We start from the raw sequence: 24274 nt of genomic DNA on the forward strand, positions 1-24274 counted from the left end.
TAAGACAGCCCCCTCCAACCACTTCCAGCTGTTAGAGAAAACTTGATAAGAAAACAAGAACACAGGCTGGAATACTGTATATGCCTTCCTGGCGCTAGAGAAAGGTTTTATTCATCTGGAAAACAGTTCTTAGTCTCAGTCATCTTTTATGGCTGCCCTCCTCTCTATTCTAGATACAGAGCCCCCCCCCCCAAAAAAAAATCCTCCCCCCCCCCCATCATCCTGTCACATGAATGTATGGTGACACTATTTACAGATCAACTTTATTGAGTTCTGGCCCAAATCTTGCCAATTATTCTTTCAGATAGCCTCTTCTCTGTGCTATCAAAGCCTGGGCAAGAAAGTGGATGATCCCCTGATTTGCTAGATATACTTTTCTTAGCTGCTCAAATCTTTAATGTCACAGCCCTAGGCAGGTAGCATCCCTCACTTTTCTGTTTCTCTGACTTTTCTCTCTCCCTCACCATCTCCTACCATCTTGCTTCCTACTCTCCACCTTATAGATGGCGACTGGACATTTGGGGATAACTTGAAAGTTAAATGTTTGAAATACACATCAAGTTGAACAAAAGTTCACAAGAGTGCAACCTCCTGTCGGCCCAAGAGTTTCAGAGACTGAAAGAGGGCAGGAGAGGAATCCGAGTGCCCTGGTACTGAAGGCGGCCTCCCCCCACCCTGGCTTCAGGCTCCAGGAGTGGCCCGTGACCCCAGGCTGGGACTTCGGTAGGCACTATCGCCGTTTCAGAAACCTCCGCATATAAATGGCCATTTAAATAAAATTTCAAAATGATAAACTCATTTACCAGGCTACTAGGATAAATCTGCTCCTGGGTATTGCATCTCCGTGTGCCTGGAAGCAGTCACGTGCTGGGGAGCTGAAAGGTGAGTTGCATATTCTGGCCTCTTCCTCGCTCTCCCCTCCCTCCCCCCTCTTCCCTCGATCAATATTGGCGATCTCAGGGAAATCATGAAATCGTATTGGCTTCTTTGTGTATAATTTCATTGGGCTAGATTAAAGCAGATTTTTCATGTTGTTTTTCTGATAGTGATTTGACGTTTCTGTATTTCAACCCCCAACCCATTTAAAAGAAAAATTAATGTGCGTGTTTAGTCAGCATCCTAATTTTTTTTTTTTTTACTGAATTACGTTTGCATGTTTCCCTCCTTTCTTTTTAAACAGGAAAAATATTTAGTATCTACTCGAAGATAATTTTAAGAACATGAGTACTAATATTGAATACCATTTTCAAATATATTTTGAAATAGCTTTGATTTTTTTCCCCCTCTATAGTTCAAGAAAATAAAAAGGAGGAGTTGCTTTCTGACCACCTCTTGAATAGCACATATGCTGTAGCCTTCAGAAGTTCTGAGACTCAGAATTTTTTCTTTTATTTTAAAGTTACACTCTTGTTCCCCTCGACCATATAGCAATGTGACAGCAGAAATGCTACTTCATGACTATTAAAATAACCAGTAATTATATCAGGAGTAGACTATCTTTTGCTCAGAATACCCCCATTTATAGCACCGACTTTCTTCAAGACCACACACTTAAATGGGTCAAAAGAACCCTGTAAATAAAACACATTGACAACAAATGTAAGCTATTGTACTGCAAAAGAAAAAAACAAACAATTTGAGTTAGCAAGTGCAGGAAAAGACTGGAAAATTTTACTGTTGGAGTTTTCATATGTGTTTTCACATTAAAACAAATTTTTAAGCGTCTGAGGAGTGTGAACATTCAATTAAAACAGAGAACTTATAAATTATTCACACACACACACAAAATAAACAGACCACAAGTAAAGCCAACCTGGATAACGGGCCCCACAGCTCTGTCTTTCACTAAACAACAGTAACCACAGCCCACACCCTGGGGGTAGAGGGGGGCGGCTTATTTTCACCTAAACGTTCAAAATCCTGAAGAAGGTTTTGTGTTGGGGAGAACGCATTTGTGCTACAACTAGGTTTATCAGAGCAATACAAAAAGACATAATGGTGGGTTGATTTGGACTATTTTATTTTTGTCCTTCCCCAAACCATCTGGCGTGTGAGTGTAGGGGTATTGATCAGGATCTGTGCGCTGCGGACCCCATGCCAATCCATAGCGTTTCTGGCAATCAGCGTCGCCCACGAATTGCAGCTGTCTGTGCGGCTCCCGAGCAGAAATCTTCAAAAAAGTCCCCCCCCTTATCAAACACTTCGTCCGTTCAGGGGTAAGTCAATACCATTTCTTTGTCATTCCGTGAGCAGGGATTATGCAGGAGAAAGTTTTTGTTGTCTGTTGAAGCTGCTGCTGCGCCCTTTTTTCCCCCTTCTTTTTTTAAAGGAAAGAGAGCAATTTTCTAGCCATTGAATGGTAATGGTTTTCCAGAAAGGCCTCAAGCGTTTGCAGGAATCGGAAGACAAATGCTGTTTCAGTCTTGTGGGGGAATTTTCAAAGGAGGGGGAAATTCTTATGTTGCTATACACAAACAATACTAGTGATAATAGAGGGTTCCTTTTAATGACGTTGGATTTTCTCGGAGCCCCTGGTGATGAAGACGCCGCACGTCTGTGATTATCCTTGCTGATGGAAGGTGGGTGCTAGTGGCGGAAAGGGCGTCTTCGGAATCGTGACTGTTTGATATCTCCATTACCTCCAGTTTTCTTCGGCCTGAAAGCTCTGGCTGGTTGGGCACAGAGAGAGGAAAACCAAAACCGAAGCCTAGCTCCCCAACTCCCTCGGGCCACTCAGCTCAGAAATTCACTGATCCTTCTCAGATTCCAGGTGAATCTAGGAAAGTTGTTTTTAAAAGTTTTCTATTAATAGGTGGTAAGGCCGAACCGGTCCTTTTTTTTTTTTGGTCTGTTTCTGGCGCTGTGTGGCTGTTCTTAATTTCGGGGGAAAAAACCCTGCCAAGTTAGTTATCAGAGCTGGTGAGGGACTGCCCTGAACTTTCAGGTGGACAAAGGATACTCTGCACCAGGTCGGCGAGAGTTGGGAGTTTGTTAGTGCTCTTCTCACCCTCAACTAGCCTCTTAGGGAAAGAAAAACCAGGCTCCTGGAGCCCTCCCTACTGGGAGAACTGTTCTCTCGGAGCCCCAAGCCCGCCGTTTGGATTCGAAAGTGCGGAGTAGGGCCGCCGTTGCAACCCAGCTGCAAGTCGGGGCCTGGGCGAAACCCACCTAGCCTCAGTAGTCCGGGCGCGGGAAGTGGGCGGGCTTGGGGGAGGGGACAGGAGGGGAAGGGGTGGCGGAGACCCCGTCCCAGCGAACTTCGGCACGTGCTCTGGGGCGGCCAGTCTGGAGGGGCAGCGTCAGCCGGAACGCTGAGCGTCGCAGCAAAGCTTTTTGCCCTTCCGCCTGCCTAATTTCAAAGAAAGCCCGGGACTAGGTCCGCCGACCTTGATCGCACCCCTCCACCCCGTCAGGTGGGAGCCTGATGGAGCTTTGTGTCCTCAAGGACACACACACACACACACACACACACACACGGATACACAGAGACACACCTACAGGTTTTTGTCCTTCGTCCTGCCTGCCCTCCCTGGGTTCCCTGGCCCTCTCGCTAGGGGGGAACTTCGCTGGGGGTGGGTCCCCGGGCCTCCGACCTGGATCCTAGGTGACTGTAGCCAGGGCTGGGTACTGGGACCGCAGTCCCTGCCCGGGCACAGTCCTTCCTTCGGGGTTCACAACAGAACGTCGTCTGGAGCGCCACCCCCTCTTTCCGATTCTGGTTGACAGGCTGCTACCACTTCGGAAGCTGGTGGGAGAAATAATTTGATGCTTGAGGGAAATAAAAAGAGTGAAGGAGAATTTGAGGTCTCGAACTTGCAAAGACCAGAGAAGGCTTATTTTATTTATTTAATTAGTTAGCTGGAGGAGTAGGGGCGCGGGGGTGGGGGGAGCCTGCCTCTTACAACAACGTAGCATTCTCCCCCCCCCCCCCCTCCCAAAAGAACGTTGAGCTTTAAGAGAGCAACTTGTTAGCCTGAAAACCATGTCGACGAATTTTCTCCCCACCGGCCTTAAGTTGCGGTCCTGTGCGTTCTCTCTGCGCAAAGCCCTGTAGTCGGGTTTAAGCCGAGTGGAGCTGCGCTCGCACTGTGTTTTTACAGTGGGGTTCCCCAAGTACAATCCAAGGATACCTAAAGTTCTCCTCTCCTCCAGTCGTCAGCCCGCAAAAAGAAAAATTGGCGTGAGGTCCTTTTGTTCAGGTCAACTTGTGCGTGAAATCTTCTTGTGGTTCTTTCAAAAGGAAGGCAAAAGTTGCAGTTGATTTTTAAAAGGACTCTGAAAGTGGAGCTGTTTTCAAGTTGTTCTGAGACACCAAAGACGGGCGTCGCTTTTATTTATTACCTCCTTAAAACGATCATTTATTTGCTCTGGTCATAACCCTTTTTGATCGCTGTTTTCAGTATTGTTTAGACATTAACACAAATATCCAGCACTTCTCTCTTTGAAAATGGGAGCGTTCAAAAATCTTTTTATATAATTTCACTTCTCTAGCTACTACTGATTTTTAAAAAAACATATAGAATTTTTTAAAAAAAGAGTTGGTCGTATTTTAAACTTGAAAAGTATTATTTCCGATTTCAAGGGTAATATTTCTCTTGGAAAACTAAAAACCAACTGAGGGGTTTTAAGATATTCACGCGAATCGGACCGTTTCTTTTTTTAGAAAATCACATGATACGTATATATTTTTAGATTCCTGGGACATCAGCCTCCAAGGATATTAAATTGCCAAGTGAGTCTGAGCTGATCTTTCAAGGTAATACAATCAAAAGTAGAATATAAAACAAACTCGAGATTATTTCAGGAGCATTTAATTTTGGGGAAATTGCTTCGATGGCATTTTTGAAAAATTCTGAATTGTTTCGCTTTCAAAACGTGTCAGAAAAGAGCAAACTCTGGCCGACTGCAGGGTTCCGGGGCGGCCACGGGCGTTCGAGGAACGGACCACGGTCCCCACGGGCCACTGCCTCCAGCGCCGGGCCGGGCCTGGCCGGGCACAGGTGGTTCGGCTCCTTCTGAAAGACGCCGGGCGCCGAGGGCGTCCTGCCGCCGGGCCTGGCAGAGCGATGGCCGCAGCGCACCTGACTCGGGGGAGAGAGACCTGTTGGCCCCGCGGAAGCTGCATTTGCGCGGAGCGGCGTCGGGGCCGCGGGCGCTGGGTAGCCGCGCCGGAGGCCGCCCGCGGCGGACCGCGCCCTCGAGCTGCCCCGGTTCTGTCCTCCCGGCCCCGGGGCCTGCGCCCAGCCGCGGCTCGGGAGGCGGAGGGAGCCGGCCAGGATTGATGTCTAAATCAATGCCGTTTCTAGGCGCTTCTCTCTGCTCCTCTCCGTCTTTCTCAAAGGCAGAGCGCCTCCCCAGAGTGGATTTCCTCTTCCTGCGCAAAGTCAGGGAGAGGCGAGTGTCTGCAGGAAACAGAGGCCGCTGCCCGGCGCGGGGCCCCGGAGAGGTGGGGGGACCTGGAATAAGCGCCAACAGGGGCCTGGGAGCCTCCCGTGCGTCCTCGTCCTCCTTTCCCCCCAGGTCGCCCCCCACCCCATCAATTCCTACTTCCCTCGCCCACCTCGGAGGGCTCGGCCCCGGCTCGGTCCGCTCTTGGTGGCGGACCTGACCCCGTGCGCCCTCGTAGGTCCCAACCAGGCACCCATGTTGACGAGACCCGGGAGGGGAGCCGCTAGTCTCCGACGCCAAGTCCTGCCCGGCTGGGGCCGGCCTGACCGCTTCTGATTTAATTCTTCACCGAAGAATTAGGCAGCTGCAATTGTCGCGGAAAATCAGCGGCCACTATTGATCCCCGGGTCGAGCAGGGGATGGGGAAAGCCTGGGGGCGCTGGCAGAGGGCGGGGCGGGGTAGGGGATCGGTTCTGGCCCTCGGGTGCCCTAGATCGGGCGTCCTGGTCGGGCCCCCCGGAGCCTCGGCCGAGCACGCGGCCGGGTCAGGCCTCCGAGACTCGGGCTCCTCTCCTCGAGCCGAGGCCCGGCGGGGCCTGGGTGGGCGTGCGCGAGGCCGCCCGGCCTGCTCAAGCACGCTGCGGGCCTGCTCTGCGGAGGAGGGGGACTGAAGACAAAAGGCAGGACCGAAGACGGATGCTTTCTCGAGGCCTGCGGGGGACGCCTGGGCCGGGGCGGGAGCGGTACCCGCTGCCCCCCCACCCCGGGCGGGCTCCCGCGGTTTGGAGGCGGAGGGGCGCCCCAGGGGCTCCAGGGCCCACCCATGTCCCGGCTCCCCGCACAGGCTGCCTTCCTCAGGGACAGGGCAGGCCTCGGCCGCTGGACAGGGGTGACTTCCCACCACCGGAGCAAGTCCTCAAGGCAGAGGCCCCCCGAAGGCAGGCGGTGGAGGTCAGGTCTTTGTCTCAAACAAACTTGAGAAGTGTGTGTCCTCAGAAAAAAAGGAGCTGACCCAGTTGTGTGGACAATGCATGCTAAAGAAGCCGTTCTGGTTCTAATTGGTGCAGAAAGGTGGAAAGATGGGGTGTCTGGAGACAGTGTGCACCCTCACCCCTTTGTATATGAGACACGCACTGGCAGCCAGAGTAGTCCCCTGGCGTCTACGTTTCACATTTCGGTACTTTGGACGTCTTAAAGCCACGTGGGTTTCCCTTACCTTTGAGATTACTTGTTTATAGGACGTTTATGGGAATCACGGATTATACAGGAAGTGTGTAAGCTATATAGAGCAGAAGTATCAAAGGTATCAAGCTCCTCATTTCCCTTGTTTGCTTTTTATCTTTCTTTCCAAAACTGCCTTCTTTTGTTGGAGGGAATGTGTGCTTCAGACTTTGTCCTGGAAAGAGTTGAGCACTGGCTCCCTGGAGATCAGATATAGAGTCAAAAAGGGCCTTCTCACTACATTGCCTGCTTCATAATCCATGGGCTGAGTATAGGTCACTGAGCACAAAGTGGCCTTCCCTCTCTTGCTTACTGAGATGGTTTAATGGATTTTATAATGGTTTTGCAGCTATCAGACTGGGGAAATCTGGTTTGGGGGCATTGTGTTCATATCAACCAAAGGCAATGCATTATGTCATTCTTTACCTTATCAATATAAACTGGTGACAACATAATGGAATTTCTTAGGATAATTTTGAAGGATCATGTTTTGGAACATCAGGTTCCAAACGTGGTTTGTAATTTTCATTGTGGAAAAATCCTAAAAATTTTCCATTTAGTTGATCTTGGGTTTGCTGCAAGTTCTGAAAACCCTTTCAATCAGTAATATTCTGTATACGTCTGCTATAAAACTATGATGTTTGACCCCATTGAAGTTTTACATGTCTCGCTCCCTTTTTTTTTTTTTAAGTAGGAGACTTGTTGGGGAGGCAGTGAATTAGAGTGAATTTAAACCTCCAGTAAAACAGAGATGGGGGTGAGTGGAAACATTTTTAGGAGTTTACCAACACACTAAGGTTGCGTAGATTCCTACATATGATTAAGGCAAGCATTTTGTGTTCTGGGAGGACAATTTTGCTTTGCAGATGCTGTTCCCAGTGAACTGTGTTCACCCCCTTGAACTTGGAGAATGTCAGCTCATATCTGAAATTTCAGTTTCCATTTTTATACTTCTTTTTAAAGTTATTTGCATATCTGAGTTTTGGAATTATTTTTACTTCTTTTTTTCCCTCATACTTTAGTTTTCCTCCCCCCAGCTCTTAATCTAAACTTCTCTTTTTTAAGAGTTATTACTTACACTAAATTGCCCATTACGTAAGTGATACACTCATCGTGGTCATTAATAGTGTATCATGACATACTTGGGGAAATAATGACTAACCCTAGTTTAGTTTAAAAAAAATTGTTCTTTTGCTTGACTCTTGCATCAGAAGAACTTGCCTTTTTAAGATATTGTAACTTAAATATTGGGACATAAATGGGGGATAACTTTGTAATGATGAGCTTCATATTCCAAATGCTTTCAAGATTCTCTTGTTCAAAAATGAATTTTCTTGTAGTTCTAATTCCAAGTGATGTAATTCAGTGAATGGGTTCTGGGTTTGTTGGTTTCTGTCTGTAACTAATTTACAGACGGAGAAAGGCAGAAGAGACAGAAAACAGAGAATGAGAGAACAGAAACCATCAGAATTTAGTGATTCATGAGACCAAAATCGCTTCAGAGTTATGTCATTTTTTAGAATTTATTACATATTTCCAATCGAGGAATTTTTTTTTTCTGAAGGGATTTTTACATTTCATGTGAAAAAATTGCTTAAGCCCTGTTTTTTCAAAGTGGAACCATAGCAATATTTACTGTCTCATCAAAGTGACCTGAAGGGAGAGATGTGGGGACAGTTTCAAGGGTCATGTTTAACCTTAGGTTTGTTACACAATGTGAGCAAACAGCAGCGACCCTGGATATTTTGTATTCTTGGTATTCTGAAAACAGTTGGGTGTCAATCAAATAAGCATATTAAATCAGGGTCACTTACCTTGTAAATGAACGTTTGTATGGACACATTTTAAAAGTGAGTAATCCCTTGGAAAACCAATTGATCATAATCATGTATATATATATTATATGTATGCTTAAAATATTGATGTCTGTATGTTGGGGTTACATGCAGTGGTGAGTGGAGTTGGGGTAGGGTGGGTGGAGTGAAGTGGGCAGTGGAAAAAGTTACATCTATCGGAGTGTATCGATCCATGACAGGGTAAAATTTTTTCCCTTGGTGTACTCTCCCCAGGACACTTTAGATCATACCAACCTTTAACACAGTGTTTGTAAACTTTCTGGGTGATATCCTCAGTGAGAAATGGATTTTTATGTTACAACCCTAGCACATAGGTATGTACATTTCTGGAAGGAATGGCATGTTTTTAAAGTGCCCTTTTGTAGACAAACTTGTATTGGCAATTCTCAATTAGAAATTCTAAAACTAAAGTTTTAGAACCCTGATTGTTGTGTGTTATCTTCTTCTCTGTATAGCCTGTTTTTCTCGCTGCTCATTTAGTACTTGCTTTCCCATTTGTATTATTTGTGTGTGAGGTTCACTGGCTGTTTTGGATAGTAAGCACAGGAGGATGCCTTCCAGGAGGGAAGTGTCTTGTTGTATGCCATAGGGCTCTTGATTCTACCTTGTTCATTTTTTTTTTTTTGAAGTCTTTACTGAAGGTTAGAAGATCTGCTCATCAAATCTGTAGATGACACAGAGCTAGCAGTCATATCTAATATACTGAAAGACAAAATCAAGATTCAAAGTGAAATATGAATGTTAGAATGGAAACCAATGATTTAATCAAACACAGACCAATATAAAAGCCCTTTATTGAGGCTGAAAATAGAAATCAAAAGAGATTCCTGGATTGCCACGACAATGCATGTGCAAAAATAGAGGTGTTAGTTTACTCTGAGTGCAAAATGATATAAACATATTACGCTCCATAAGCAGCTAATGTAATTTTAGGCTGAACTAATAGAAGTGTGGTATATAGCTTACAAAGAAGGTAGCAGTTTCCCTGTGTTCTGGGCTGGAGGCTTGTCTCGCTCTACCTACCTCATTTTAACACAGATATTGACAAGTTAAAGATTACCGTGGGCTCTCAGGGTGTGAGGGAAGAGGAAGCCATGCTTTATGGGGAAGAGTTCGAGCAAATGTTTAGGCTGGAGAAGAGGTGAATGGTATGATTGCCACTTCAAATATTTGCCTAGCTGTCATGTGGCAGAGTGGGGGGAGAATAGTTTTTGCTGATCCCCAGGGCAGAGTTGGGACCAAAGGGTAAAAGTGTCAGGGGAGTTGACTTTGATTCTAATAATTAAGGTTGCTCGAAAGTACAGCAAGTTACTGCATGAAAAGTGAACCTTTTATCCACAGGAGTGTTCGGCAAAGGCTGAGTGACCGACCATCTGGCTAGGATGCTGTAGTGGGGATCAGCTGAATTAGGCGGCAGGTTGAAATAAATGATGTTTCTGGTTGAATTTGAGGGTTTTCTCAATTATTTTAAAATATTGTGAAAATGATTTTATGTAGATGAATTTAAGAGATAGATTTAATATTCAAGCCTGTAGGAACTTCAAATGGACATGGTAGAGCCTTTTCTGTCTAAAAGCTCTGTGTAAAGAATCTCTTATTTATTGAAAACACAACCTCGTTATTTCTTTTTTCTTTAAGCTTTTTATTTTGTGTTGGGGTATAGCTGGTTAACCCCAGCTATAGTGATAGTTTCAAGGTGAGCAGCAAAGGGACTCAGCCTTATATATGCATGTCCATTCTCCACAAATTCCCCTCCCATCCAGGCTGCCACATAACATCGAGCAGAGTTCCCTGCACTATACAGTAGGTCTTTGTTGATTAAAGTGGATTCTTTATTTCTTGTCTGCATTTTTTTTTGTTCAAAGATAATATTTATAAAGCAGGTTAAATTTTAAAGGAGTAAGTTCAGTTCAGTTGTTTAATTGTGTCCGACTCTTTGTGACCCCAAGGACTGCAGCAAGCCAGGCTTCCCTATCCATCATCTACTCCTTGTCTGCATTTTTAAAATCCAAAAAAGCTCTGAAAATCAAGTTTTTCAAATCTCATGTTGAAACTGCCTTAATTGAACTGATGTGAGACTATTTCAGTCTTCATCCCACTTGGAATGAATGTTCATATATATCTCTGCAGAAATATTAGTGTGTTTAATTATAAGGTGCTTTTTCAGACCCTGTTGGGGGTATGTAGTACATGCTTTTTTGCTGCTAACACCTTTCAAATATCTGAAAAAAATGTTCAAGTCTAAGCCATCTATTTCCAAATGATTTGGTTAAAGGATTGTTATTATTACTTACCTTATAATTAGATAGTTCTTCTTTTTTCAGAGTAGCTTGAATCCATTGGTCAGAAATCTAAACAATAAGCCACATTACTAACATAGGCTAGAATGATCCTTGGAACAATTATTGAGTCCCTAACCCTTGTCACAGAAGGAAATTGCTTTACGAGCCAAGTTTATCCTAGATAATGAAACAGTAAGTTGCTCTGCCATTTCCATATTTATTTTATGAAGAGATTAGTGGCAAAAATGATCAGTGTCAAAGATCTCCTCCCAAGCATATTTGATATTACTTAAGACTGGCTGTGGGTGACAGTATCACACTTTGCTGGCCTGGGAGGAGGATTTAGTAGGATCCGCTAATTAATGACTTTCATTTTACAAATCATTTCTGTCACTATTACTCATTTTGTAGACATTTATGGAACACCTACTCCAGGCTGGCCCTCGGCTGGGCAACAGACAAGATGAATGAGATGGAAGCTGTATCCTTAACATGCTCGAGTACTAATTCAATCCTCAAAACAATCTGTCAGATAGGCAAGGCAGATATTATTGTTCCCATTAAAGATGAAAAAATGGTATCTCCAGGGAATTAAGTGACTCTTTTAGGGTCATACATCCAGTAAGTGGTAGAACAGGACTTGAATCCAAGGCTGTCATTCAGAATCTACGTATTTTTCCATCTTATTAACATATATTAAGGACCTGTTGTTCACCATACAAAATGTATCTTCTCATCCAGACTTTATCGTTGACTTTACTTTTACCTGGCTGCTCAGAATTTGCAGCCACTTTTTATGCGTGGAGAAGGCATTGTGAAATGAGTTTTACGGGAGATTGGTCTCCAATTTCTTCTTTTTAATATTTATTAAAATTAAAAAATATTTGATTTGGCTGCAGTGGGTCTTAGTTGCGGCATGTGAATCTTTAGCCGTGTCCAGCGAACTCTTGGTTGCAGCACGTGGAATCTAGTTTCCTTGACGGGATCAAACCTGGGCCCCCTGCCTGCCTTGGGAGTGTGGAGTCTTGGCCACTGGACTACCAGGCAAGTCCCTCTTAATTTCTTCCTATGAAAGCCTGAATGCCCAAACTCTCCCTGTTCTTTCCCCTGGCAGTCCCCTGGCAGTTGGGACTCAGGAACATCAACCAGACTCAGTCCATAGGATACTCCTCCCTCAAAGTCAGACATGGAAGAACAGAGGCGTGGGGCCACCTAGGATTCATGCTGGTGAAGCTGGCGCGTTTGTCCAGCAGCATCAACTGGTTCTTTGGCTGTGATTCCTTTTCCTAAATGTCACTGATTTCAGACCGTTTTCTGGACCTGGTTCTCATCCCTCTGGGTCTGTTCTGCGAGCCATCTGATTTCCTTTCACTTCATTTGCTTGAAAAAGTTAGCCTGAGTCAGTTTCTGTGGTTTTCAAGCTAGGACTTTAGAGAACCGTCTTACAGACTAGGTAGTGAGAATTGGTCAGATTTTGGATGTATTTTGAAGAGAGACTTGACAGAATGTGTTGAGGCATTGGATATGGAATGTGAAAGAAAGAAAGGAGTCAAGGATGCCTTCAAAATTTTTGTTCTGAATAATTGAAAGAATAAAGCTACTATCAAGTCCAGTTCTCTATTACTGCAAATCTCCTCCCAAGTAGTGAATTAAAACAGCAATCTTTTTTTTTTCAAAGCTCTGTTGAACTGGGCCTCTCGCAGCAGGATGGCTGGGCTTTGAGAGGGAGCAGTCCCTGAGGGTGAGAATTCCAGGAGAAGAACCTGGAAGAAACTGCATGGTGTTTTATGACCTAGTGTCAGAGCTCACATTGTGTCACTTCCTCCATCGTCTATGCCTAGAATCATTCACGGACTCATTCAGAGAGGAGGGGACACTGGAGCAACAAAGAATCTGCAGCCGTGTTTTGAAATATTCCTCAAAGAAGGGTGGGGAAGATGATGGAGAAGAATAAGTTGAGGGGGCTTATCATGTGTTTGGACTCGTTAAGTGTAGACGTCTGTTAGGCTTCAAGAAGGGATAGTGGGTAGGCAATTAATTGGGTTATGAGTCATCTGTTCAGGTGAGAAGGTGAAGCTAAAGATAAAACGTTAGGAGTTGTTTGTGTGTCCTTGGTGTATAAAGCCACGAGACTGGTTGAGATAGATCATCTAGAGATGTAGCCTTATAAGCGGTTTTGAAGTCAAAGAGCCATACCTCCAGCTTTATTGTTCTTGCTTGAAATTACTTTGGCCATTTGGGGTCTTTGGCGGTTCTAAATGAATTTTAGGATTGTTTTTTTCTATTTCAATAAAAATGCCATTGATATTTTCATAGGAACTGTGTTGAATCCACAGATCACTTTGGAAAGTGTTAACATTTTAACAGTTATGTCCTTCCATTCATTTGTGTCTTTTAAATTTTCTTTTGTCATTGTTTTATAGTTTTCAGTCTACAGGTTTTTCTGTTCTTTTGTTAAGCTTATTCCTAAGCTTTTTCTTATTTTTGATGCTACTATAAATGGAATTATTTTCATTTCTTTTTCGGGTAGGTTGTTGTTAGTGTACAGAAACACAGTTTTTTATATGTTGATTTTACATCTTGTAGCTTTACTGAATTGGCTTATTAGTTCCATAGTTTTTGTAGAGTCTTTACAGTTTCTACATATGAAGTCATGTCATCTTTAAACAGGGGTAATTCTACTTTCTTTCTGATTTGAGTGGCTTTTATTCCTTTTTGTTGGACTAGTTTCTCTTGCTAGGATTTCCATTGCTGTTGAAAAGGAGAGGTAACAGTGGGCATCCTTGCCTTGCTCTGGATCTTAGAAGGAAATCTTTTGGCTTTTCACTGTTGAGCATGATGTCTGCTGTGGGCTTTTTATAGATGTGGGCTTTTCATAGATGTTTGCTATGGGCTTTTATTGTATTGAAGTAAGTTTCTTCTACACTTAATTTGTTGAGAGGTTTTTTTAAATTAATTTATTTTTTAATTGAAAGATAATTGCTTTACAGAATTTTGTTTTCTGTCAAACCTCTTGTTGAGAGTTTTTAATTGTGAAAAGATGTAAATATTGGGAAATGTTTTTTATGCATCCGTTGTGATGTTTCATGTGATTTTAATCCTTTATCCTGTTAATATGGTATATCATGTTGATTGATTTATATGTGTTGAATCATTCTTGTATCACAAAGATAGATTTTACTTAGTCACGGTGAATGATATATGCTGTTATATTGGATTTGCTGGTATTTTTTTATTTTTTGAGGATCTTTGTGTCTATATTCAGGAGGATACTGATCTATAGTTTTTTTCTCTTGTGATACCTTTTGTTGGTTTCAGACTAGCTTCATAGAATTAGTTTTAAAGTGTTTATTCTAATTTCAGGAAGAATTTAAGAAAGGTTGGTATTCTTTATAAATGCTTAGTAAAATTTACCCATGAAGTCGTTTGATCTGGTCTCTTCCTATGTTGGAAGTTTTAAAACCACTGCTTTGGTTTTCTATTTGTTATTGGTATGTGCAGAGTTTCTGTCTCTTCTTGACCCAGTCTTGGTAGGTTGAAAGTGTCCAGACTGTCCAGTTTTTTGGCATAGGATTGTATGTGTTTAGGTTGTCCATTTTATTGGCATATGATTATTCATAATAGTCTCTTATGAGCCTCTTTATTTCTGTACGATTAGTTGTAATGTCTCCTCCTTTATTTCTGATTTTGTTTATTTGTGTCTTCTCTCTTTTTTTTTTACCCGCTAGCCAAGTGAAGGGTTTGTTGATTTTATTTTTCAAAAATCAGCTCTTAGTATTATCAATTTAAAAAAATGTTTACCTGTTCTCTAGCATTTATTTATGCCCTAATATTTATTAGTTCCTTAGTTATCCATTCTTGGAAATGTTCCTTCTTTCTGCTAACTTTGGGCTTAGTTTCTTCCTTGAGGTGTAAATTAAGATTGTTTATTTGAGATCTCTCTTATTTTTCAGTAAGTATTTATTATTTATATACATATATATTTTTTGATATATATTTTTTATTTTTGTAAGTATTTATTGCTATAAACTTTACCTTCTGTACTGTTTTCTCTGCATCTCATTGATTTTGGTATGTTGTGTTTTTATTTTCATTTGCCTTGAGATATTTTCTAATTTGATTTCTTCTTAAAACCAATTGCTTTTTAAAAGAATGTGTTGTTTAATTTCCACGTACCTGTTAATTTTTCCACTTTCATTCCATTGAGATTGGAACAGAGACTTGGAATTATCTCAGTGTTCTCAAATTTGTTAAGGTTTATTTTGTGCCCTAGCATGTGATACGTTCTGGACAGTGTGTTTCTGTGAAAGAATGAAGGCTGGAAATGTCCTATCCTGCCATCTTGCTGACCTTTTTAAAAAAGAAACTGCAAATTTTTTCCCAGCGTGACTGTACTATTTTGTTTTCCCACTAGCAATGTATTGAGTGATTGAGTTTCTATACATCTTTTCTAGCTTAAGTATTGTAAATATTTGTGTAGTGATGTTTCATTATGGTTTTAATTTGGATTTCCTTAGTGGCTAGTGATGTAGAAGATCTTTTTATGTGCTTATGTGCCATCGGTATATACACATCAATGAAATGTCTGTTCATATATTTTTAATTTTCCAATTGGATTATCTTTTACTGATGAGTTTTGAGAATCCTTTTTATATCCTAGATAGTTGTTCTTGGTCAGATAGGTGGTTAGTAAATATTTTCTCTCAGTCTGGACCTTGCCTTTTCACTCTGTTAAGTAGGACCTTTCACAGAGCAAATACAAATTTTGGTGAAGTCCAATTTATAAATTTTTCTTTTTGTGTACCATGCTTTTGATTTCAAGGCCAAGAATGCTTTGCCTCGCCCTAGATCAGTTGTCTCATACTTAATTTTTCTAAAGTTTTATAGTTTTACATTTAACATTTAAATCCAAGATCCATTTTGTGTTAATTTTTGCAAAAGAGTGAGGCTTAGAACAAAGTTCTTTCTTTTTGTTTATTTGCTTGCGTATATCCAGTTAGTTCAGCTTCATTCACTGAAAAGACTATTTTTCCTCCATTGAATTACATTCACACCTTTGTAAAAAATCAGTTGGGCATAAATATGTGGGTTTGCTTCTGAGTTCTCTATTCTATTTCATTGAGTTATGTGTCTGTCTCTCCACTAATATTACATAGTCTCAGTTACTGTAACTATATAATAAGTCTGGAAATCAGATATGCTGATTCCTTCTCCTTTGTCTTTCTTTTTAAAAATATTTTAAATATTTTCATTCTTTTGCTTTTCCATATACATTTTAGGATAATTTTATCTTTCTCTATAAGAAATCTTGATGGGATTTTAATAGGAATTGTGTTAAACCTGTGTTAAACCTTGATCCAAAGGAATTAGAAAAAGAACAATAAAGCCCAGAGTCGGCAAAAGGAAGAAAATAATAATGATCAGAAAGGAAATAAATGAAATAGATTCCCCCAAAGAAAATATCAGTGAACCCAAGAGCTGTTTTCTTTTTTAAAGAATGAGCAAAATTGACAAACCTTTAGCCAGGCTCATTAAGAAAAAGAGAGGGAGGACCTAAATATAAAAACTAAGAAATGGAAGAGGAGAAATTACAACTGGTATCACAGAGATACAAGAAATGATGAGAATTCTGTGAATAGTTATATGCCAACAAATTGGACAACGTAGGAGAAATGGATAAACTTCCAGAAACATGCAATCTTCCAAGACTGACTCAAGAATAAATGGGTAATCTGAATAGATTGAATACTAGTAGTTAAATTTAGTCAGCAATCAAAAAATTCCCAGCGAACATAACTCCAGGATTGGATGTTTTAGACGTTTTCATAAGGGAATTCTACCACAATTATAAAGCAGACCTAATACCTATCTTCCTCAAGCTATTTAAAAATTTGAAGAGGGAGCACTCCCAAATTCTTTCTGTGAGGTTACCATTACTTTGATGCCAAAACCAAACAAAGACACTATGAAAAGAAATGGTTTTTTACAAGCCAAAATCTCTAATGAACATAGATGCAAAAATAACCAACAAAATGTTAGCAAATGAAATTCAACCACATATAAAAAGGATCATATACCGTGATAAAGAGTGGTTTATTCTAAGAATGCAAGATTGTTTCATTATCTGCAAATCAATGTGGTACACCATGTTAACAAAATGAAGGATAAAAATCACATGATCATCTCAAAAGATACAGGAAAAGCACTTGACAAAATTCAACATCCATTCATGGTAAAAACTCTTACTGAGTTGTTCCACAGCAAGTATATCTCAACACGATAAAGGCCATTTATGACACACCCATAGCAAACATATTTTATATGAAAAGCTGAAAAGATTTTCTCTAAAATCAGGAAAAAGACAAGGAGGATGCCCAGTCTTGCCACTTTTATTTAACAGTTTTTGGAAGTCCCAGCCGAAGTGAACTGACAGGAAGAAGAAAAGGCATCTAAATTAGAAGGGAAGAAATAGAATTATCACTATTCTCAGATGACATGATTCTGAATATAGAAAACCCTAAAGTCTCCACCAAAAAACTATCAGAATTAATAAAGGAATTCAGTAATTAATTAATTACTGAAGATTAATACACAGAAATCTGTTTCTTTCCTATAAACTTATGAACCATCAGAAAGAGAAAGCAAGAAAATGACCCTATTCAAAATTGTTTCAAAAAGAGTGAAACACCTAAGTATAAACTTAACCAAGGAAGTGAAAGATATGTACTATGACAACTATGAAATACTGATAAAGGAAATTGAAGGTGATACAAAGAAATGGATAGATATCACATGTTCATGGTTTGGAAGAATTGTTAAAAATTCCTATCAACCAAAGCAATGTACATACTGAATGCAATCCTTATCCAGATACCCATGACATTTTTCACATAACTAGGACTTGACTGAGTGACAGAGCGTGAGCAGGAGAACAAATGATCCTAAGGTTTATACGGAACCACAGATGACCCCAAATAGCAAAAACAATCTTGAGAAACAAGGACAAAGTTTGGAGATACCACACTTCCTGACTTCAGACTATACTACAGAGCTGTAGTCATCAAAACAGTATTGTACTGACACAAAACCAGACACACAGATCAATGGAACAGAATAGAGAGCCTGGAAATAACCCATGCACGTATGTTCCATTACCATATGATTTCCCTGGTAGCTTAGTGAGGAAGAATCCACAATCCGCCTGCAATGCAGGAGACAGAGGAGACGCAGGTTTGATCCCTGGGTCAGGAAGGTCACCTGGAGGATGAAATGGCAACCCATTCCAGTATTCTTGCCTGGGAAATCCAATGGACAGAGGAGCCTGGTCTGCTACAGTCCACGGGGTCGCAAAAGGGTCGGACGTGACTGAGCATGCACGCGTACACTATATGACAGAGAGCAAAAATACACAGGGGGAAAAAGACAGCTTCTTCAGTAAACAGTACTGGGAAAACTGGACAGCTAGATATGAAAGAATGAAATTAGAACATTTTCTTACACCATACAAAAATAAACAAAATGGATCAAAGACCTAAATGTAAGCCCAGAAACTATAAAACTCCTAGGAGAAAACATAGGCAGAACACTCTTGGACATAGTTTAGAAATATTACTTTTGGATCAGTCTCCTCAGGTAAAAGAATCAAAAGCAAAAATAAACAAATGGGACCTACTTACACTTGAAAGCTTTGCACAGCAAAGAAACCACCAAGTAAACAAAGAGACAACCTACTGAGTAGGAGGAGATATTTGCAAATATATCCAATCAGGGTTAAAATCCAGAATATCTAAACAGCTCCTACACTGAAACATCAGAAAACCCTTAAGCAACACAATTTGAATGGACAGAAGACCCAAGTAGACATTTTTTTTTTCCCCAAAGAAGACATACAGATGGCCAATAGGCATGTGAAAAGATGCTCAGCATTGTTGCTGATTATCAGGGAAATGCAAGTCAGAATCATAATGATTACAAGGAGATATCCCCTCATGCCTGTTAGGATGGCTATCATCAAATAATCTACAAATAACAAAAGTTGGCGAGGATGTGGAGAGAAGGGAACCCTGATACAATGCTGATGGGAATGTAAATTGGTGTGGCCATTGTGTGAAGTAGTATGGAAGTTCCTGGAGAAACTAAAAATAGGGACTTCCCCCGTGGTCCAGTGGTTGGCAGTTTACCTTCCAGTGCAGGGAATGCAGGCTCGATCCCTAGCTGGGGAGCTGGGAAGCAGTGTTGCAGTGAATTCAATGGAGACTTTAAAAAAAAAAATGGTCCACTTCAGAAAAACTTAAAAAAAATAAAAAATTAAAAATAGAACTACCATAAGACCCAGTAATTCCACTCCTGTGTGTGTACATATATATGTGTGTATATATATATATATATATATATATATATATGAAGAATAACCCTTATTCAAGAAGATATATGCATCCTTATGTTCATAGAAGCATTATTTAAAATAGCCAAGATATGGAAGCAACCTAAGTGTCCATCAAAAGATGAGTGAATAAAGAAGAAGTGGTAAACATATACACTGAAATATTACTCAGCCATTAAAACAGAATGAATTTTGCCATTTGCAACAACATGGATGGACCTGGAGGGCATTATGCTTAGTGAAATAAGTGAAAGAAAGGTAAATAGTGTGTGTTAATCACATATATGTGGAATCTAAATAAAATGGTGACTATAACAAAACAGAAACAGACTCACAGGTACAGAAAACAAACCAGCAGTTACCAGTGGGAGGCGGGATGGGGGAGCAGAAGACAGGGGGAGAGGACTCAGAGATGCAAGCTACTTGATGTATAAAACAAAGAAGCTACAGGTACATATTGTGCAGGTTTCCCGGGTGGTCCGTGATAAAGAATCCATCTGCAAATGCAGGAAATGCAGTTTCCATCCCTGGGTCGGGAAGATTCCCTGGAGGAGGAAATGGAAATCCACTGCAGTATTCTTCAGAGAAACCTGGTGACTACAGTCCACAGGGTTGAAAAGAATCAGACGTGACCGAGCAACTCAGCACAGCACAGCCATGTATATTGTACAGCATAGGGAATAGTTGATAATAACTTTATATGAAATATAATCTATAAAAATATTGAATCACTATGGTGTACACCTGAAGCTGATATAATATTTTAAATCAACCATACTTTAATTGAAAAATAGGTATCCATCTCAAGATAGTACAGAAAGACAGGAGATTATCAAATAAAGGGGAAAGGCTAAAACAATACAAGAAGAAAGCATTGAAATAGATTTCAAACTTCACATTCTAGAATATTTGCTACACCAATATATACCTATGTGGGGGCAAGTTTACATTTATTTCTTCGAACAGAAAAATGAAGTCAAGTCACAGCAGTTTGATCAATAGAAAGACTCTGGCTTAGACATTTGCATGCCTGGGTTAAAATCAAAGTTCTGCCATTAAACCACATTAAACCTCTTCATACCTCATTTGTATCTTTTTGTCAAATAGGATTATAATACTCAAGTTATTTCATATGATTTTATATCTTGTTGTATTGGAACAAATCATAAGACTAGGTGGAGATTTGAGCCTAGAATCATAGGTTCTAGCCCTGCCACTTTTACCAACTTTATGCCATTAAGTCATTTATCCTCCATGTCTGTTTTCATCTAGAAAATAAGAGAATTATACTCCCTCCTAGCTTTCTGCATTAGGAAGGAAAATTGAATTATCCCCATCTTACATATGAGGTAGGTAGGTTGCAGAAAATCCTAAAGGAAATTAACCCTGAATATTCATTGGAAGACTTAATGCTGAAGCTGAAGTTCCAGTACTTTGGTGAAGAGCTAACTCATTGGAAAAACCCTGATGCTGGGAAAGATTGAAGGCAAAAGTAGAAGGGGGCAGCAGAGGATGAACTGGTTAGATAGCATCACCGACTCAATGTACACGAGAGGACAGAGGAGCCTGGCATGCTGCAGTCCATGGGGTCGCGAAGAGTCGGACATGACCTAGCAGCTGAACGACAACAGGTTACAGAAAATCTAAGTCAATTGTCTAAGGGCACACAGCTTATTGATCAGGGACAAGACTAGGAATAGTCAATATCTATAAACATTTTTATTTTACTTTCTAATATTTATTTATTTGGCTGTGCTGGATCTTAATTGCATCATGTGGGATCTAATTCCCTGACCAGAGATCGAACCTGGACCCCCCGCTTTGGGAGCAGGGAGTCTTAGCCACTGGACTACCAGGGAAGTCCCTAAACATTTAAAAATTAATGCAGAATATACTTGAGAGAAAAGTGACCACCTACATGGTATGATCTGAAGGACTGATGGTTGCTGAACCTTTTGCTCACAATTATTCTTTTCTTGGCTCGCCATGGCATCTGAAATTTCCATCTCTCTTTGTTTCTTTAGGTTCAGCCACCAAAGACCTTGTGAAAAAAGCGATGCCACACTGGAAAGGCATATATAACCCACACCAAGACTGATGCTGAAGCTCCGATAAAGGCTCTTCCGCCTGATGCAAAGAGCTGACTCATTGGAAAAGACCCCGATGCTGGGAAAAGTTGAGGGCAGGAGGCAACAGAGGATGAGATGGTTAGATGGCATCGTGGTCACAATGGACATGAGTTTGAGCAAACCTTGGGAAATGGTGAAGGACAGGGCAGCCTGACGTGCTGCAGTCCATGGGGTTGCAAAAGTCAGACACAACTTGGTGACTGAACGACAGCAGCATCTGAGACTTCAGCACCAGTACCTCAGTTGCATTGTTCCGGCGTGGGGGGAATGCAGCCTACCGAGGGTGCTTTCAGGTACAGAACAAAAGCCAAGTTAAGGCATCGCTGCTGGAATTTTTGGGAGTCCGTGTCCCAAACGGAGTGGATTTTACCGTCTTTCAGTGTGATATCAATAATGTGAAGAAACCACATTTTATAATGGGAATAATTTTTAAAATTCTGCGGTATATTTCGTTTGTGAAATGGAAACCTGCCGGTCAAACACCAAATGCAGCTCCGTGTGTTAGGGAGCTGTCACAGAAGGATCAGTTCCCGTGACGGCCCGCGGCTCCTCGTGCCCTGGGCTCCGTCCCGTGGCGGGGAGTCTGTGCTGCGCAGAGGGCCTGGCCTCCGGGGTGGTCATTTACACGGTGTGCAGGGGAGGGGACGTTCCAAGTGTCACAAAGCGGGGTGGGTTCTGGAAAATAATATTCATTAGGAAGGCATGCAGAGGGCTTCTCAGGTGGCGCTGATGGTAAGGAACCCGCCTGTCAATGCAGGAGACGTTAAGCGTCGTGGGTTCCATCCCTGGGTTGGGACGATCCCCTGGGGGAGGAAATGGCAGCCCACTCCATATTCTTGCCTGGAGAATCCCACGGATGGAGGAGCCTGGCGGGCTACAGTCCGTAGGGTCTCAGAGTCAGACACAAGGAACTGAGCACCTACACACGTGTGCTGAGCCAGAAGAGGGAAGAGTCATATATAGGAAGCAAGATTTGTGATGGTCCCGGCGAGAAGGCTAATTCAGAGTGGGGGTACAAACAGATCAAGAGAAGGAGAGGAGGGGTGAAGGCAAAAGTTAGCCTTACTTACAGGAAGGGAATACAGAGTTTAGGGCTGTTTAAAGGTGAGATTAAATGAAATGGATTGGATTGATCATCCTGTTCTGGCATTATGTTTGAATGTTTTTTGAATTCTGATCTGTGTATTTCCTCATAATACATATGCCAGTACTGAAGTGGTTCAGTGACCCTGGAATCCGAATTCACGGAGTCACTTTAAGAAGACAGAGAGATGGGTTTCTAACCTTGCAACTGTTAGGCTGTGTTCAGGTCCCACTTAAGAATATTACCCGGATTTAAGATAATCCTCAGAGGATTTTGTTTCCATTAAAAATTTGGAGCATAGGATAGACATAATCCTTGATCCTTCATTTAATAAAATATAAGAGGAAATGGGTGCACATACACCAGGACCCTGAGATAGCAGGTGATTAGAAATAACTTGATTGGAATATATTCAGGCCAATAAAAATACATTTGAAATCTTTGGGTGACTTTTCATGTGGATCCGAGAAATGTAGTTTCCTCTCTCCTTTTGTAGTCTAATCCAGAAAAAAAAATCTCTCTTTGACAGAGTATTACAGAAACATTTTTGCTTGCCAATATTCATAGGGTGCCAAGGTCTGGTATTACTGATGCCTGTCTTGAAAGTCAGGGAGAAGATTTTAAGCATCTGCCCAGTAGCAAAACACTGCACTAGATGCTTTGAAGTTAAATGATTTTAAGGAGATATGGCCAAACCTCTGAAAAAATGTAAAACATTACCTCTTGACTATATTGTGCTGCTTTCAAAATTGGTGGCATTTTGGTACCATGTTACAGTTTCAAAGTAATTTTGTAAGCTTCTTTTCATTTGATACTAGTCATATGTGGAGTGTTAATTGTGTTCCAGGTATCATAAAATATCACCTCATTTAGTCTTTCCAAGAAGCCTCATTCTAAGAATTAGGCAGGTACTGTTATCTTTACAGATAAGGTCCTCATGGCAGTTCTGACAGTAGTCTGAACAAGCTTTTAACATAGTTTAGGAGACAGGTTCATTGAAGGTTAAATGACTTCCATAAGGTGATATGACCTAATGACCTAGTCTTCTTAACCCTTTCTCATAGACTACAATGATACCAGCATGTGAACTTTCTGACATTAAATGTCTTTAACGTAGTATCTTTATACCAACCCTTGGTTTATATCTTTATATCTAAGGTCAGCATTTTATGTTGAAAGAAGCAGGATACTATGCCATGGATTTATTTGATAACGTATGCAGCCTCATAGATTAGAATGAGACATGGAGGGAGAATTACCCCCCCCTCCAGATTTTAAGAGGGCAGGTATATTTGAGTAAGTGGAGAACTTTGTTAAGGAGATGGACCCAGGGTAAGAAACTTCTCCTGTTATCTGTTCCAGTGCAGTCTTGTTTGGGCCACATGATGATGTGTGTGAGCATGGCTATCTTAGATTGGGTACTTGAAAGTAAACTTTGAGACAGATTTTCATGCAGAAAGTTTGCTCCAATTGTATTCAGGAGAGAGATCTATAAGGTTGTGGGGAAGACAGGACTGGGCTGAGGGAGACACTGACCTGTATTTCTGTGGCTTCGGGACCCCAGCTGATGTGACAGGAAGCTCTGGAGCTTGGATGACCTTCAGCGTTGTCCCTTATTGCGGCATGGGGACCAGACCTTTGTTCTCCTTCATGAGCCAGTCCCTGGCCGTAGGTCTTACCCCCAGAGGAGCTGAGATCCTGGATCTGGCAGATCCCAGCGGTAGAGGGCAGTTCCCAGGGGGAACTCAGCTGTAAGTCACCAGCACCCAGTCTTCTTAGCAGCTGGGCTGTGAGTGTGTCCACCCTGAAGAGGGACGTGGTTGGAATGCCTTCGTGTGCACTACAGTCCACACTAGTGCCACTCAAAGCCACTTTTTGTTGTCGTTCAGTCGCTCAGTCATGTCTGACTCTTTGTGGCCCCCTGGACTACA

General features: G+C 41.6%; 1 long non-coding RNA gene across 1 annotated transcript; it reads left to right on the plus strand.

The window, feature by feature from the left end:
• The first annotated feature begins 8603 nt into the window (after positions 1-8603).
• On the plus strand, positions 8604-22785 carry LOC139030349 (uncharacterized). The gene is made up of 2 exons (XR_011482657.1): positions 8604-8779; positions 21155-22785. It is a non-coding gene; the product is annotated as an uncharacterized lncRNA (long non-coding RNA).
• The last annotated feature ends 1489 nt before the right edge of the window (positions 22786-24274 follow it).

This window comes from Odocoileus virginianus, chromosome 22 (genome assembly GCF_023699985.2).
Source record: "Odocoileus virginianus isolate 20LAN1187 ecotype Illinois chromosome 22, Ovbor_1.2, whole genome shotgun sequence".
Lineage (NCBI taxonomy): Eukaryota > Metazoa > Chordata > Mammalia > Artiodactyla > Cervidae > Odocoileus > Odocoileus virginianus.